The following is an 18,964-nucleotide window of genomic DNA, read 5'->3' as shown; positions in this document are numbered from 1 at the left end:
CCTATGGTCAGCTAATCTATGACAAAGGAGGCAAGGATATACAATGGGGAAAAGACAGTCTCTTCAATAAGTGGTGCTGGGAAAACTGGACAGCTACATGTAAAAGAATGGAATTAGAACACTCCCTAACACCATGCAGAAAAATAAACTCAAAATGGATTAGAGACCTAACTGTAAGACCAGACACTATCAAACTCTTAGAGGAAAACATAGGAAGAACACTGTTTGACATAAATCACAGTAAGATCTTCTTTGATCCACCTCCTAGAGTAATGGAGATAAAAACAAAAATAAACAAATGGGACCTAATGAAACTTCAAAGCTTTTGCACAGCAAAGGAAACCATAAACAAGACCAAAAGACAACCCTCAGAATGGAGGAAGTATTTGCAAATGAATCAACAGACAAAGGATTAATCTCTAAAACATATAAACAGCTCATGCAGCTCAATATTGAAAAAACAAACAGCCAAATCCAAAAATAGGTAGAAGACCTAAATAGACATTTCTCCAAAGAAGATATACAGGTGGCCAAGAAGCACATGAAAAGCTGCTCAACATGACTAATTATTAGAGAAATGCAAATCAAAACTACAATGAGGTATCACCTCACACCAGTTAGAATGGGCATCATCAGAAAATCTACAAACAACAAATGCTGGAGAGGGTATGGAGAAAAGGGAACCCTCTTGCACTGTTGGTGGGAATGTAAGTTGATACAGCCACTATGGAGAACAGTATGGAGGTTCCTTAAAAAACTAAAAATAGAATTACCATATGACCCAGAAATCCCACTATTGGGCATATACCCAGAGAAAACCATAATTCAAAAAGACACATGTACCCCAGTGTTCATTGCAGCACTATTTACAATAGCTAGGTCATGGAAGCAACGTAAATGCCCATCGACAGACGGACATATACAATATATGACATATACAACAGATGGGTATATACAATGGACTATTACTCAGCCATAAAAAGGAACTAAATTGGGTCATTTTTTGAGACATGCATGGATCTAGAGACTGTCATACAGGTGAAGTAAGTCAGAAAGAGAAAAACAAATATTGTATATTAACGCATATATGTGGAGCCTAAAAAAATGGTACAGATGAACCGGTTTGCAGGGCAGAAACTGAGACACAGATGTAGAGAACAAATGTATGGACACCAAGGGGGAAAGCCGCGGGGTGGTGGTGGTGGTGGTGGTGGTGGTGGTGGTGGTGGTGGTGTAAAACAAAATTTAAAAATAAACAAATAAATAAATAAAATAAAAAGGCCCCTCCACCTAAATGGACTTTGGGCCCTGTTTCTCACACCTGACTTCAACTAACTAATTTAAGCATCACCAAGCTAGGACAGAAGAAGAAGACAACAGTACAAGAGTCTGGACCAGGCCTGTTAGACCCATCCTACTAGTTCAACTGTAGTATTTACCAAATATCTATCTCTCTATCAAAATTTAAAGTTATTCGTTTTACTTCTAGCTATCCTTTTGCCCCAGTGTTGAAGACCGAAGGAAAATTCTGTAGTAAGTTGTCACAAAGTATAGTTACTGGAGGCAATTTAACTGATTGTTGGATCTGTCATCAAATTCCTTGGTCAATAAAAGGCATCAGCCATAATTCTTGACACTGAATTTTCAGATGTTCCTCTAAAGTTTCCTGTCAGCATATACCTCCATGTTTGTTTATTACATTTGATAAATGTACTCAATTCTGAAGTTTCTGTAATGGGAAAGTGACGTTGGAAAAACAAATGGCTCGATTTTTAAAACTGCTTTGCAATGGGAAACTGGTTCTATAATCCAGACTGAATGTTGTGCTTTCATACCAGATTAGCCCGCTAATATAGCTATCTAATGAGTCACATATAAAATCAGATTTCTGCATTGAACAATCCCCTTTCTAGTCTAAATGAAACTCTGGGTAAATGGTTAAGCCCTGGGGATTCATGGCTTAAATCTTTGCTTCTGACTTTGCTATTGTTGTTGGCTATATTGATTGTGCTCTGTGTGATTAAGAGTAATAATCTCTTGTGCCTCTCAATGTATATTTAAAACTCCAACTAGAATAATGATGTCTAAATGACTTGAAACTACTGATGATATCTATAATTCAATATAAAACAATGGGTATGCATAATGCACATACAGGGTAAATTGACATAAGTACTACTGGACAATCTAGAATTGACTATCAGTCCTTGCCAAGCATTCTATTAGTCATTTTGATGTACGATCCTTTGTCTCCATAATGTATATGACTGTGCCTTCCACTTTTAAGAGGCGGAACAGTTCTCAGAGTTTTCTGAGAATCTACTTCCTGGGTTATAATCCTCAGTTTGGCTCAAATAAAATTCCCTTTTTTTTTCCTCTTGATAGTTCATTGAATTTTTGTCAACATTTTCATCACTGAAATACCATATTCTAGTTTTCAATTTTGTATCTCTCTACTATTAGACTGTGAGTTCCTTGAGAGCAAAGACTGTGTGTGAGCAAATTCATCATTTTATCTCCAGGACTTAGCACAGTACCTGACACGGAGTGAAGATTCATTAAATAGTAATTGAATAAACTTTATGCTGGATTTATTTTTACACAACATAGATGAATCTTTCTCTAGCTCTTCTTCAGGAAGCACTGTGAGATGTACTAACTAAACATCAAGAGTGGATTCCACATCTATATTTTTTCCCCTCCTTTACTTCTACCGCATTCTCCTTCCTCTTTTTTTTTTTTTTTTCTTGCAGTACGCAGGCCTCTCACTGTTGTGGCCTCTCCCGTTGCGGAGCACAGGCTCCAGACGCGCAGGCTCAGCGGCCATGGCTCACGGACCCAGCCGCTCCACGGCATGTGGGATCTTCCTGGACTGGGGCACGAACCCGTGTCCCCTGCATCGGCAGATGGACTCTCAACCACTGTGCCACCACGGAAGCCCCTCCTTCCTCTATTTTTGAAGGTTATTGTATTGGGGATTGTCAAAGAGTTGTTATCTTTTCCCTTGCAAATCAAAATGAAAGGCTCACCTTGCTTATCTTGGTTTAACATAATAAAGAAATAATCAAAGAAAAAAGCACCATATCTTTTTTTTTTTTTAATCCACAAAATGGTTCCCAGATATAAGGGATGTTGTGGAAGCAGAATCTGAGTATGGGGTAAAGTGAGAAGCCATCATGACCAAACCAAGCAAACTCCCCCTAGATACCTGCAGTTTTAGAGATGGAAGGGAATTCAGCAATGATTGAGTCCACCAATGACTCACAGCCTGCTTTGATCATTGGTAACTTGCCTACAGAGCCGTGCTATATATTAAAGTGTTTGGGTTTTGGAAGTGCACAGAATAGAAAGAAGTAAAATAATTCTCAGGGCAAAACCTGAAAAAGTAAAAACTGCATAAGATCAAAAATGAAAAATGGGGGCTTCCCTGGTGGCGCAGTGGTTGAGAATCTGCCTGCCAATGCAGAGGACACGGGTTCGAGCCCTGGTCTGGGAGGATCCCACATGCCGCGGAGCAACTAGGCCCGTAAGCCACAACTACTGAGCCTGCGCGTCTGGAGCTTGTGCTCCGCAACAAGAGAGGCCGCGACAGTGAGAGGCCCGTGCACTGCGATGAAGAGTGGCCCCCGCTCGCTGCAACTAGAGAAAGCCCTTGCACAGAAACGAAGACCCAACACAGCCAAGAATAAATAAATTTTTAAAAAAAGACTATCTCCTATTAAAAAAAAAATGAAACATGAGCTTGATATGTCCTCAGCGCCTTTTGGTAATGACTAACTGCTTCTCTAGCTGGTGATTCCCCAGCTGAGCCATCTTATCTGGTAACTGGCACATTTACACCGCATGGGTGAGAGTCCTTGTCCTTCTAGGATTTGACTTAGTATCATCCATATCTGACATTATCTTTTTTTTTTTTTAATGTAGGTAATTGTTTATCTGCCCAGTAAGTGAACCCAAGAAATGCAAGATTCATCATCCAGGACTCGAAGACCTCGAAACACACACAGCAAAGACCCTCCCTTGGTAAATGGATGAGATAACAAAGGGGCCGTCTCTTACTCTGTCCCCAGGCCAAACCTGTATCTATTTCCCGGGTGAAACATAAGTTTGTTGCCCTCATGGTCTCAGCTATTTCTGTACTTCAGGCTAGAAAGAAAGCTCTTACCTTCTTTGGTATGTGTTTACTACGAGCCACAACGAGGCAGAAACCTCTTTAACACACAGGTGTGATCCCCATCTTGTCTTCAGAGTTGGCCGAGGGATGCCGGGCTGATCTGATTTCTTCCAGATCTAGAGGTCCGATAAATTAGGTGCCGGCCTAGTCCAGCATACCTTCCCCGAGAAAGCCAGTGAGGATATCCACAGCCCTGGCCAAGCATTCAGGGCTCCTTGCTTTCAGGCAGCAGGCAGCTCTGACCTCAGTCAGATCAGGCCTGCGAGGAGGATTTGAAGAGGGAGGTTGCTCAGTTGGGGTATGTCCCTCACACCCAGGCCCAACCCCTGAAGACTGTTTCTCTGCGGCTCACTCCTGCCCCCTCCCCAATCCTAAGTCTTCTTACTCTCCTGGATTAGAAGGCTATGTTTCTCAAGCCACATCTGAGAAGGCTGAGCTCCTTAACCTAGAAACAGAAGAGTGCTGACAAGACAGATGGGCCTGGGGGCTCCAGAGACGGCTCCAGAGCCCAAGGGGTCCCAGCTGGAGCCACGCAGGAGGCCAAGGCATTCTTCCTTGTGGCTGTCTTTTCTCTGTTTGCAAAACTTGATTGAAACGTTTTGCCTTTTCTTGCTTTTTCCTATGGGCACTTTTTCCTTAGGTTACAACCTAAACTATTACTATATTAAAATAGTAACCACTATTCCCAGAAAATTTACTTTTTCAATAAATCTAAGATGCTTATGTGTGTGCTGGGAGGTACTAAATATTCCATGGGAATTTGCAAAAAAATTTATACTCTGTTTACTTATGTGTATTTAGTAGGTCAAGCTTGTTAATTATGTTGTTCAAATCCTCTTTGTCCTTATTTATTCTTCCTGATCTGCTCATCTTTGAAAGAAATGTTTTAAAGATTTCTATGATAAGTACAGGTTTAGCAATTTATCTTTGTGTTTCTGAATCTTTGCATTATACATTTTGAAGCTATGCAATTAAATATTAGATTGAACCATAGGACACTGACATTGGAAATTATAGAATACATTAAGGTTTATGGCTATTTTCTTGGTAGAAGGTGACCTATCAAAATAAAATATCACTCTGCTCTTTTAAATCCTTTTTGCCTTGAATTCTCTTATGTCTGGTGTTTTCACATAGGCTCACTTTTTGTTAGTGGTTAACAGCTAAGATACTGATAGCTTCCCCAAATTGACTAAAAGTTAAAAGACTGATCAAATCCTATATTATTGACAGTATGAGAAAAACAGCCCGTTCCATTACACTACTGGTGGAATGTAAATTGTTTTACTTTTTTGGAATTAAACTAGATTAAACTTTAACTGAGATTTATTAAATTATGTATTTAATTTATTAAATTACAAATCTGTAACATGTAAACCCTTTGGTCCAGAAATCCCACTTTTAAGTATTTTATAAAACTATACAACCATACAAAAAGCAGTAAGGGGCTTCCCTGGTGGCGCAGTGGTTGAGAGTCCGCCTGCCGATGCAGGGGACACGGGTTCGTGCCCCGGTCCGGGAAGATCCCACATGCCGCGGAGCGGCTGGGCCCGTGAGCCACGGCCGCTGAGCCTGCACGTCCGGAGCCTGTGCTCCGCAACGGGAGAGGCCACAACAGTGAGAGGCCCATGTAGCGCAAAAAAAAAAAAAAAAAAAAAAAAAAGCGGTAAGGATTTTCACTACCATATTGTTCATGATCATGAAAAACAGGAAACAAAAGTTCAAAAATTGTAGAATGGTGAAATAAGTTATTGTACATACAGGAGAATACTATGTAGCCATTTAAAAAAATTAGATCAATATCCTCTGTCATAAAGAGATGTTCATATTTTGTGCTATGTGAAAAAGGCAACCTGCTGAAATATATAAAATATAACCTCAATTTGGAAGAAAAAAATTATTTTGTACATTGAAACATTTTCTAGTTTCTGTGTTGATACTTTGGCATCTTGGGGCTTTGCTGACCAGAGAGGGCCCACCCCTCCCAGGGTTAGCTGATTCCTAGAGACAGCAAAGGGCTGCGAGTGCGATTTTCATGTGCAAACCACCCAGTCCCACATCCGCAACTGCCTCCTTTATCGGCTGTCACACTCAGGGCCACTATTCCCACAGCCCTACCCACCCAAGGCCAGTACCAGACAACTAGGGGCAGCTCCTATGTGATGGAGCCAATGAAATTATTCAAACTAGCCGATTTTAGACCTGTTTAGCCCGTTACCCTGTGTCAGCAGACATTCTTCCCCTCAAAAACCACAAAAACGCTCCTGCACACATCTTCCCCATCTCTCTCTGCCTGCAACCAGCCAACCTCAGTGTTCTTCCTGTGGCCCTGCATAGTGGCTGTGGTGGACCTCCCTCCTTTTGGGAACTGTGAGTAATCAGCTACCTTTTCAATGGCAACCCTGATCTGTTGGCCTCACCATACGTGAATAAAAATCATATCTACATAAAACATAAATACATAAAAAGTCTTAATGAATATAGACAGAAGTTATCTCTAGGGGAGAGTGCTAGCTCTGAGTGGGGAGGAGAAGCAATGGATTACGCTGTTGACTGTCTGGTTCATTTATTGTTATTTTTTTAATATTTTTTTTTTGTGGCCATGCTGCACAGTTTGCAGGATCTTAATTCCCCGACCAGGGATTGAACCCGGGCCCCTAGCAGTGGAAGCATGGAGTCCTAACCACTGGACTGTTAGGGAATTCTTTTTCTGGCTTATTTTTATAATACTATGTACTTGTGTACTTTAAAAGATAGGGCATTTAAAAAAAGTCAGCTCTCTCCATCTTCTATACGATTGCCATAAGCCAAGCTTTCTTCTTTTTTATTAAAACAATTCTTTTCTTTTTTTGCTTTTTTATGTGATAAGAACACTTAATATGAGCTCTATCCTCTTGAAAAATTTAAGTGTATAATTGTTAACTGTGAGCACAGTGTCGTACAACAGGGCTCTAAAACCTATTCATCTTGCAGAACTGAAACTTTATACCCCTTGGCTAGCAACTTCCCATTTCCTCTTCTTCCTAGCCCCTGGATTCTACGACTCTGACTATTTTAGATACCTTACAATGGAGGAAAAATCTTTTCTCGGCCCTTTTAAGGTCACTGGCTGGGTCTGAAAATTAAACTGACAAAGATGGATTAACAGGGGGAAAGTATACGGAAAGTATACAAATTTATTCAATGTAGTTGTACATGACATAGGAGCCTTCATACGAAAATGAAGATCCAAAGAAACAGTTAGACCTGACTATTTTATGCTGGATTTGACGAAGAGTGTACCACGGTGGAGGAATGTGAGAGGTTCAGGAGGGTGAGGGAATTGTAGTAAAGTGGGGGAAACTTCGCACATGAGCATTTTATGACCTGTTTCAGGGAAGAAGGGCAAGGACGGGAGGAGGGCAGAGTGATCTTCCTGCTTCTGACATTTTTTCAAACTCCTTTAGCTTAAAATATTCAATATGTCAAGGTGTGGTATTTTGGGGTCACATGTCCTAAACCCCATCAACTCACTTAAGTGGAATCATGCAGTATTTTTTCCTCTGTGATTGGCTTATTTCACTTAGCATAATGTCTTCAAGGCGTATCCATGTTGTCACATATGGCAGGATTTCCTTCTTTTTGAAGGCTGGATAATATTCCATTGTTAGGTACATATCACATTTTCTTTATCCATTAATGTGTCAATGGACATTTAGGTTGTATACACACCTCGCGATCCCTCTGTATTTCTTATCTGTTCTATTATAATGTTAACCTGTTTTTCACTTTTCCATTATCAGCCCCGTCCAACTCACTCTTCATACCAGACAGAGAGTGAACTTTAAAAAATAAAAATTGCTCATACAGCTCTTTCATTTCTGGACATTTTCGAGGGATAGATATCTTGAAAAAACATTCCCACTACAAAGCTAGGCACGATAAAGAAATATCTTCCTAGATGCATAATGCTTAGCTGAGCTTGCAAGTGAGGAAGTAAAATCAGAGAGAATAAAGGGAGTAAAGGAGAGTAGGAAATAGAGAGGAAACTTGGGAGGTAAGGAGGCATTGATGCCATGGTGGTTCTGAGGACATCTGCTAGTCCTAGTAAGCTTGAACCTTTGGTTCTGTGACAATTGCCTTGAGAGGTGGAGGATAAAGGGACAAAGCCTTGGGTACCTACAAGATGAAGAGTTGAAATGTCTCATCAGGGAGCAGGGCTTATCTCTGGGAATTTGTAACCACAGGCTCGCCCTCAAACAATATAAATTGAGGCTTCAATTTATACTACCTGAGTGTTCTAAGAAACCACAAGCTGAGAAATTAACAAACACACATCCTCTCTGGGGGGCACAACATCAACCCAGGCCTTCCGGATTTCCAGAGGAACAAAAGTTCACAATCCAAAATTACAAAACACCACAGAAACCGTCAAGAGGGAGAGTCAGAAAAACAAACAGTAAAATCAGACACCCAAGGACTTGATGGAATTTAGAAGCAGAATATAAAATAAGTATACGGGTTAAGAAGCTTAACAAAAGATATCAAAGCAAGGAACAAAATGTTATGAAAAAAGATCCTGGCAAGTTTGAAAAAGTAGACCATCTAAATAGACCATCTAAAATAAAAAATTTGGGAATTACCTGGTGGTCCAGTGGTTAGGACTCAGCGCTTCCACTGCTGGGGGCCCGGGTTCAATCTCTGGTCGGGGAACTAAGATCCTGCAAGCCACGAGGCACAGCCAAAAAACTAAAACAAAATAAAACAAAATAAAATTAAAAATTTAAACTCAATGTTAAAAAAAATAAGTCCACTGAAAAAAAATCTGACTTATAGGAAAAAAATCTTTTAAATTACCTGGAATATATCATTGAGAGAGAAATCCACTCCTCTCATTTTTCCCCGCAAAACACTAGAAGGACTAAGAGACAAAAAGGATAGAAGAAGGTGTAACACACATACTTAGAGTTCAGGAGAAAAGACAAGAGGATGTAGTAAAACAGTTCTTAGAGGGATAATAACTGAGTATTCTCCATTGAATAAAAGACATAAATGTGGAATTTGGAGAGCACAACAAATCCCAGGCAGGATAAATATACAGAAATCTGCATCTAGACACATAAGAGTCAAACCACAAGGCACAACGGACAAAGATCTTAAAAGCCACCAGAAATTTAGATTCCCTAAATCACTTTCCTGCTTAAAAGTCCTCAATGACTTGCCTTTGCCTGGTTAAACTTAGGGTATTCTCCAAATTCTCATCCAAAGATCATGGTATATTTTCAAGAACACAAGAATGGAATGTGACTAATGAGTAGCAATTTCTAGTCTCAATTGCAGTGTGCCTGGCAAGAAAGGTAAAACTACTTTTGATATTTGATTTTTAAATTTTTAAAAGGGCATTGGATGATGGAATTTTTTTTTTTTTTTTTTTTTTTTGGCCACACCGTGCAGCATGCGGGATCTTAGTTCACTGACCAGGGATCGAACCCAAGCGCCCTGCAGTGGAAGCTAAGAGTCTCAACCACTGGACCACCATGGAAGTCCCCGGATAATGGAAATTTAACAATGCTGACCCAACACAATCTGATAAGAAACATGAATATTCTGGTCCACTAGAGAGGTGTGCAGTATGGTGGGGCAGGGACGATCTGTACCCAGCTAACATTTTCCAAATTTGTTCCACTGGCACACTGACACAAGAACATACAATCAAAACTCTTTTGTTCATGCTTTTAACCTTTTCTGACTCCATCCTCAAAGAAGTTTCTGACATGTTTGTGTGAAAAATATCAAATTCTACAAAGCAGTTCTACACTCCTTTGAATCCTGACACTTAATAACATACCATGTATGAGACCTGCTTCCTCAGGACAGCTGTTCAGAACCATACAACTTCAGGGATAAGAAATAGGGAGAATATCACACTGAGTATCTTGGGAAAAAATTTTAATCTCCTTTCCAACATCTCTTTCAGCATTTTGTTAACTATAAGTGACAATCAGAAATAATTTGGCTTCATATTGCTTTCAAAAAGTAGTAAGAAAGTAGCTACTTGGGCTTCCCTGGTGGCGCAGTGGTTGAGAGTCCGCCTGCCGATGCTGGGGACATGGGTTCGTGCCCTGGTCCAGGAGGATCCCACGTGCCACGGAATAGCTGGGCCCGTGAGCCATGGCCGCTGAGCCTGCGTGTCCGGAGCCTGTGCTCCGCAATGGGAGAGGCCACAACAGTGAGAGGCCTGCGTACCACAAAAAAAAAAGAAAAAAAAGAAAAAAAAAGAAAGTAGCTACTTAAGAAAAAAAGAAGTAGCTACTTAGAAAAAAGGTCTAACAGTTTTTTCAATTAGAAACATTATTAAAAATTGAGTACAGCAGAAACTAACACAACATTGTAAAGCAATTATACTCCAATAAAGATAAAAAAATTAAAAATAAATAAAAATATAAATTGAGAATTCCATCACATAGAAATACATGATCAAAGGTCAGACTAACAAACATTCAAACAGGCTCTATTCAAACGACAGTTCTCCATTTCTTTTAGAAGAATCTTTTTTCTCAGACTTGTTTAACTGGATAATGGAACCCTAATTTAAAATGGTTTCGGGGAACTTCCCTGGTGGCGCAGTGGTTAAGAATCCGCCTGCCAATGCAGGGGACATGGGTTCGAGCCCTGGTCCGGGAAGATCCCGCATGCCGTGGAGCAACTAAGCCCATGCGCCACAACTACTGAGCCTGCCCTCTAGAGCCTGCAAGTCACAACTACTGAAGCCCACACGCCTACAGCCCATGCTCTGCAACAAGAGAAGCCACGACGATGAGAGGCCCGCACACTGCAATGAAGAGTAGCCCCCGCTCGCCGCAACTAGAGAAAGCCCGTGCGCAGCAACGAAGACCCAACACAGCCAAATATAATAAATAAATTTATTAAAAAAAATAAATGAAATAAAATAAAATGGAGTCGGAAAATCATGAAGGAAGAGCTCTCACCCCTCCTATCAACTTACACAGCCAGCAGAAAGATTTCCACATTCCTCAGTAACAGCAAACTGCCAACAACTTGAAACCAATGTCAAACCACCACAAGCCCAAACTCTCATTCTCCTCCAATGGACTTCTGTTCAAAACAACACTCCCCAATTTCCTCCCAGATTCTAATAAAAGCTAACCTCCACTTTGTCTCCTCGGACTTGCTTATGGTTCACCATACTTCTCCGGCGCCAAATTGCAATTCTTCTGCTATTCCCAAATAAACTCATCTTTGCTTAATAAGAACCGCTGTTTCAGGTTGACATTATATGGTGTCAGAGATGGGGTTCAACGCAACTGAACTCCTGAGGAACTAACAATCCTTGGAACCGTGTGTAGTACCCACTTGATCCCCTGTAATCTCTGCTTATGTTAGGGAACCACTGACTGAAACCACCCGCCCTGGCCAGGCATCATAGTAACCACTTGCATGAGTTATTTTAAACAGGAGGTCCTGGTAAGGAATGCAAAACTAACAAGCTACCACCAACCGGAAGAATCCAGGAAAGGTCAGAAGGAGAGAGGAGAATCCAGTCCATATGTCCTATCAACCTCCCAGAATCCTTCGCACTGTAATCCATCTTTGCTGAGTGATGCGCATGCCACCAAGAAGGACCCTGAGTCAGAGTGATTAGCCAGAGACAACCCAGAAACTAACCCCATTCCCAAAAAACCCAAGACTGTGAGCCACGTGGCAGAGTTCTCCTGGGTTCCCTTCCCCTGCTGCTCACCACCCAGGCGCCCCTTCCCCATAGTCTCTTGCTTTGTCAGCATGTGTGTCTCCTCAAACAATTCATTTCTGAGAGTTAGACAAGGGACTGCTCTCATGCCCTGGAAGGGGTCCCCCTTCCTGCAACACTTCCATGAGTCATCTTCTTCCTCTCAGCTAAGTAAGTGTGCTCTTGGATTTGAGCTCCCTCCTTTTGGTCCAGCCCTCCAAATTTACTCAGAGTGCTTTCATAAAGGCATCATCCTCTTTGATGAATACTCAATTTTCTTCTACAATGTCTCTGTTTTTGAGCTACGGGATCCCAGTCCTCGAAAGAATCTTAGGATGGTTCTCTTTCTGGGATCCTGGCCAATTTTATGTTTAAAAACTACAGTCCCTGCTCCTGCTCATCTTTTTTTAACATCTTTATTGGAGTATAATTGCTTTACAGTGTTGTTAGTTTCTGCTGTATAACAAAGTGAATCAGCTATACATATACATATATCCCCAAATCCTCTCCCTCTTGCATCTCCCTCCCACCCTCCCTCTCCTAACCCTCTAGGTGGTCACAAAGCACCGAGCTGATCTCCCTGTGCCATGCAGCTACTTCCCACTAGCTATCTATTTTACATTTGGTAGTGTATATACGTCAGTGATACTCTCTCACTTCGTCCGAGCTTACCCTTCCCCCCTCCCTGTGTCCTCAAGTCGATTCTCTACAACTGTGTCTTTATTCCTCGCATGCTCCTACGTTCATTAGAACCTTTTTTTTTTTTTTTTAAGATACCATATGTATGGGTTAGCATACGGTATTTGTTTTCTCTTTCTGGCTTACTTCATTCTGTATGACAGATTCTAGGTCCATCCACCTCACTACAAATAACTCAATTGTGTTTCTTTTCATGGCTAATATTCCACTGTATATATGTGCCACATCTTCTTTATCCATTCATGTGTCAATGGACACTTAGGTGGCTTCCATGTCCTGGCTATTGTAAATAGAGCTGCAATGAACACTGTAGTACATGACTCTTTCTGAATATGGTTTTCTTAGGGTATATGCCCAGTAGTGGGATTGCTGGCTCATATGGTAGTTCTATTTTTAATTTTTTAAGAAACCTCCATACTGTTCTCCATAGTAACTGTAACAATTTACATTCCCACCAACACTGCAAGAGGGTTCCCTTTTCTCCACACCCTCTCCAGGATTTATTTTTTGATGATGGCCATTCTGACTGGTGTGAGGTGATACCTCATTGTAGTTTTGATTTGCATTTCTCTAATGATTGGTGATGGTGAGCATCTTTTCATGTGTTTGTTGGCCATCTCTATATCTTCTCTGGAGAAATATCTGTTTAGGTCTTCTGTCCATTTCTGGATTGAGTTGTATGTTTTTTTGATATTGAGCTGCTTGTATATTTTGGAGATTAATCCTTTGTCAGTTGCTTCGTTTGCAAATATTTTCTCCCATTCTGAGGGTTGTCTTTTCGTCTTGTTTATGGTTTCCTTTGCTGTGCAAAAGCTTTTAAGTTTCATTAGGTCCCATTTGTTTACTTTTGTTTTTATTTCCATTTCTCTGGGAGGTGGGTCAAAAAGGATCTTGCTGTGATTTATGTCATAGAGTATTCGGCCTATGTTTTCCTCTAAGAGTTTTATAGTGTCTGGCCTTACATTTAGGTCTTTAATCCATTTTGAGTTTATTTTTGTTTATGGTGTCAGGGAGTGTTCTACTTTCATTCTTTTATATGCAGCTGTCCAGTTTTCCCAGAACCACTTATTGAACAGGCTGTCTTTTCTCCATTGTATATTTTTGCCTCCTTTATCAAAGATAAGGTGACCATATGTGAATGGGTTTATCTCTGGGCTTCTATCCTGTTCCATTGATCTATCTTTCTGTTTCTGTGCCAGTACCATAGTGTCTTGATTACTGTAGCTCTGTAGTATAGTCTGAGGTCCGGGAGTCTGATTCCTCCAGCTCCATTTTTCTTTCTCAAGATTGTTTGGCTATTCGGGGTCTTTTCTGTTTCCATACAGATTGTGCAATTTTTTGTTCTAGTTCTGGGAAAAAACGCCATTGGTAGTTTCATAGGGATTGCATTGAATCTGTAGATGGCTTTGGATAGTACAGTCATTTTCACAATATTGATTCTTCCAATCCAAGAACATGGTATATCTCTCCATCTGTTTGTATCATCTTTGATTTCTTTCATTACTGTCTTAGAGTTTTCTGCATACAGGTTTTTTGTCTCCTTAGGTAGATTTATTCCTAGGTATTTTATCTTTTTGTTGCAATGGTAAATGGGAGTGTTTCCTTAGTTTCTCTTTCAGATTTTTCATCATTAGTGTATAGGAATGCAAGAGATTTCTGTACATTAATTTTGTATCCTGCTACTTTACCAAATTCATTGATTAGCTCTAGTAATTTTCTGGTAGCATCTTTAGGATTCTCAATGTATAGTATCATGTCATCTGCAAACAGTGACAGTTTTCCTTCTTTTCCGATCTGGATTCCTTTTTATTTCTTTTTCTTCTCTGATTGCTGTGGCTAAAACTTCCAAAACTATGTTGAATAACAATGGTGAGACTGGGCATGCTTGTCTTGTTCCTGATCTTAGAGGAAGTGGTTTCAGTTTTTCACCACTGAGGACGATGTTGGCTGTGGGTTTGTCATATATGGTCTTTATTATGTTGAGGTAGGTTCCCTCTATGCCTACTTTCTGGAGAGTTTTATCATAAATGGGTGTTGAATTTTGTCGAAAGCTATCTCTGCATCTATTGAGATGATCATATGGTTTTTCTCCTTCAATTTGTTAATATGGTGTATCACGTTGATTGATTTGCGTATATTGAAGAATCCTTGCATCCCTGGGATAAACCCCACTTGATCATGGTGTATGACCCTTTAATGTGCTGTTGGATTCTGTTTGCTAGTATTTTGTTGAGGATTTTTGCATCTATCTTCATCAGTGATATTGGCTTGCAGTTTTCCTTCTTTGTGACATCTTTGTCTGGTTTTGGTATCAGGGTGATGGTGGCCTTGTAGAATGAGTTTGGGAGTCTTCCCCCCTCTGCTCTATTTTGGAAGAGTTTGAGAAGGATAAGTGTTAGATCTTCTCTAAATGTTTGACAGAATTCGCCTGTGAAGCCATCTGGTCCTGGACTTTTGTTTGTTGGAAGATCTTAATCAGAGTTTCAATTTCAGTGCTTGTGATTGGTCTGTTTATATCTTCTATTTCTTCCTGGTGCAGTCTTGGAAGGTTGTGCTTTCCTAAGAATTTGTCCATTTCTTCCAGGTTGTCTATTTTATCAGCATATAGTTGCTTGCAGTAATCTCTCATGATCCTTTGTATTTCTGCAGGGTCAGTTGTTACTTCTCCTTTTTCATTTCTAATTTTGTTGATTTGAGTCTCTTCCCTTTTTTTCTTGGTGAGTCTGGCTAATGGTTTATCAATTTTGTGTATCTTCTCAAAGAACCAGCTTTTAGTTTTATTGATCTTTGCTATTGTTTCCTTCATTTCTTTTTCATTTATTTCTGATCTGATCTTTATGATTTCTTTCCCTCTGCTAACTTTGGGGTTTCTTTGTTCTTCTTTCTCTAATTGCTTTAGGTGTAAGGTTAGGTTGTTTATTTGAGATGTTTCTTGTTTCTTAAGGTAGGATTGTATTGCTATAAACTTCTCTTAGAACTGCTTGTGCTGCATCCCATAGGTTTTGGGTCGTCGTGTTTCCATTGTCATTTGTTTCTAGGTATTTTTTAAATTCGTCTTTGATTTTTTCAGTGACCTCTTGGTTATTTAGTAGTGTATTGTATAGCCTCCATGTGTTTGTATTTTTTCAGATTTTTTCCTGTAATTGATATCTATTCTCATAGCATTGTGGCTGGAAAAGATACTTGATACGTTTTCAATTTTCTTAAATTTACTAAGGCTTGATTTGTGACCCAAGATACGATCTATCCTGGAGAATGTTCCATGAGCACTTGAGAAAAATGTGTATTCTGTTGTTTTTGGATGGAATGTCCTATAAATATCAATTAAGTCCATCTTGTTTAATGTATCATTTAAAGCTTGTGTTTCCTTATTTATATTCATTTTGGATGATCTTTCCATTGGTGAAAGTAGGGTGTTAAAGTCCCCTACTATGAATGTGTTACTGTCAATTTCCCCTTTTATGGCTGTTAGTATTTGCCTTATGTATTGAGGTGCTCCTATGTTGGGTGCATAAATGTTTACAATTGTTATATCTTCTTCTTGGATCGATCCCTTGATCAGTATGTAGTGTCCTTCTTTGTCTCTTGTAATAGTCTTTATTTTAAAGTTTATTTTGTCTGATATGAGAATGGCTATTCCAGCTTTCTTTTGATTTCCATTTGCATGGAATATCTTTTTCCATCCCGTCACTTTCAGTCTGTATGAGTCCCTAGGTATGAAATGGGTCTCTTGTGACAGCATATGTACAGGTCTTGTTTTTGTATCCATTCAGCCAGTCTATGTCTTTTGGTTGGAGCATTTAATCCATTTACATTTAAGATAATTATCAATATGTATGTTCTTATTACTATTTTCTTAATTGTGTTGGGTTTGTTTTTGTAGCTCTTTTCCTTCTTTTGTGTTTCCTGCCTAGAGAAGTTCCTTTAGCATTTGTTGTAAAGCTGGCTTGGTGGTGCTGAATTCTCTTAACTTTTGCTTATCTGTAAAGGTTTTAATTTCTCCATTGAATCTGAATGAGATCCTTGCTGGATAATCTTGGTTTTAGGTTTTTGCCTTTGATCACTTTAAATATGTCCTGCCACTCCCTTCTGGCTTGCAGAGTTTCTGCTGAAAACTCAGCTGTTAATCTTATGGGGATTCCCTTGTATGTTATTTGTTGCTTTCCCCTTGCTGCTTTTAATATTTTTTCTTTGTATTTAATTTTTGATAGTTTGATTAACATGTGTCTCGGCATGTTTCTCTTTGGGTTTAACTTGTGTAGTACTCTCTGTGCTTCTTGGACTTGATTGACTATTTCCTTTCCCATGTTAGGTAAGTTTTCAACTATAATCTCTTCAAATACTTTCTCAGGCCCTTTCTTTTTCTCTTCTTCTTCTGGGACCCTATAATTTGAATGTTGGTGTGTTTAGTGTTGTCCCAGAGGTCTCTGAGACTGTCTTCAATTCTTTTCATTCTTTTTTCTTTATTATGCTCCCTGGCCATTATTTCCACCATTTTATCTTCCAGCTCACTTATCTGTTCTTCTGCCTCAGTTATTCTGTTATTGATTCCTTCTAGAGTATTTTTAATTTCAGTAATTGTGTGGTTCATCACTGTTTGTTTGCTCTTTAGTTCTTCTAGATCCTTGTTAAATGTTTCTTGTATTTTCTCCATTCTGTTTCCGAAACTTTGGATCATCTATATTATCATTACTCTGAATTCTTTTTCAGGTAGGTTGCCTATTTCGTTTTCATTTATTTCATATTATAGGTTTTTACCTTGCTCCTTTGTCTGTAACATACTTTTTTTGTTGTTTCTTTTTTCTTTTTTTTTTTTTTTGATGGGTGGTGCTGTATTCCTGTCTTACTGGTTGTTTGGCCTGAGACGTCCAGCACTGGAGTCTGCAGGCAGTTGGATACAACTGTGTCTTGGTGCTGAGATGAGGACCTCTGGGAGGCCTCACTCCGATCGATATTCCCTGGGGTCTGAGGTTCTCTGTTAGTCCAGCATTTTGGACTTGGAGCTCCCACCACAGGAGCTCAGTCCCAACCTCTGGCCTGGCAACCAAGATGCCACAAGCTTTGTGAAGTTGTTAAAAAAAAGGAAGAAAGAAAGAAAAACAGGGTGGCTTCCCTGGTGGTGCAGTGGTTAAGAATCCGCCTGCCATGCAGGGCACACGGGTTCGAGCCCTGGTCTGGGAAGATCCCACATGCCACGGAGCAACTAAGCCCGTGCACCACAACTACTGAGCCTGCGCTCTAGAGCCCGCGAGCCACAACTACTGAGTCCCAGTGCCACAACTACTGAGCCCAAGTGCCACAACTACTGAGCCTGCATGCTGCAACTACTGAAGCCTGCATGCCTAGAGCCCGTGCTCCGCAACAGGAGAAGCCACCGCAATGAGAAGCCTGCACACCAAAACAAAGAGTAGCCCCCCCTCACCGCAAGTAGAGAAAGCCCGCGCGCAGCAACGAAGACCCAATGCAGCCAAAAATAAATAAATAAATAAATAAATTTTTAAAAAAAGAGAAAAAAAGGAGCAGTACAATATCAAAGAATAAAAAACAAAATAAAATTAGAAAGATAAAAAATATATTAGGAAAAATGGAACTGTAAATGAAACAACTGCAACAAGGTAAAATAAAACCACATCAGAGAAAGAAAAAAAAAGGGGGGGAGGCAGGGGCAACAAGCCAAAAGGAGAGATCCCTAAAATATAAAGAATAAAATAAAATTAGAAAAATACAAGATTTATTAGGAAAAATAAAAATATAAAAGAATCAACAACAATGAATCAACAAGGTAAAACCGAACCCCAATCTAAAAGAGGAAAAAAGAAAAGAAAAAAAAAAGCCTTGGCTATGGGGGTGGAACTTAGGCAGGGCTGGGGTTTAGGGTGGGGCGGGACCTAGGCGGGTGGGGGGTTGACGTTCAAGCATGGGGGTGCAGGGGGCCTCTGCTTAGGATCTACGTGGAAGGGGAGAGGCAGCACGTGGAAAAGAGGGCCTCTGGAGTGTGGAGTTCCAGAGTTTGGAGGTAAGGCCCTGGGTGAGGGTGTATGGGTGGGGTTTAGGCCCAGCTGGTTGGAGGGGGTCTCAGAGGGGTCTCCAAGTATAGAGGTAGGGCCCTGGGTTGGGGTGTAGGGGCGGGGTTGGGCTCTGCACGGCAGGAGGGAGGCTCCGAGGGCAGAGGGTTAGGCCCCGGAGCCCAACAGGCTCCCCGGTGCCTAAGTAGACAGGGAACGCACTGGCCCTCTTCCCTTCCATTCCTTCGCACTCCTCCCCCACCATCTCCCCCAGGGTCTCCTCCATCGCTGCTGGACCCCTAACCGTGGGTGGGTCCCACTGGGTAGAGGAACTCCTCCCCTCCCCCAGCCACCCCTCAG

At 40.5% G+C, this 18,964-nt stretch overlaps 1 long non-coding RNA gene across 1 annotated transcript; it reads right to left on the bottom strand.

The window, feature by feature from the left end:
• Positions 1 to 3,423: 3,423 nt before the first annotated feature.
• Positions 3,424 to 18,872, bottom strand: LOC125964288 (uncharacterized). Its single transcript, XR_007477189.1, has 3 exons — positions 9,011 to 18,872; positions 8,797 to 8,902; positions 3,424 to 5,044 (listed from the first exon to the last, which is right to left on the bottom strand). It is a non-coding gene; the product is annotated as an uncharacterized LOC125964288 (long non-coding RNA).
• Positions 18,873 to 18,964: the final 92 nt, after the last annotated feature.

This window comes from Orcinus orca, chromosome 4 (genome assembly GCF_937001465.1).
Source record: "Orcinus orca chromosome 4, mOrcOrc1.1, whole genome shotgun sequence".
Classification (NCBI taxonomy): domain Eukaryota; kingdom Metazoa; phylum Chordata; class Mammalia; order Artiodactyla; family Delphinidae; genus Orcinus; species Orcinus orca.
This window is presented reverse-complemented; position numbering and strand designations above follow the sequence as displayed.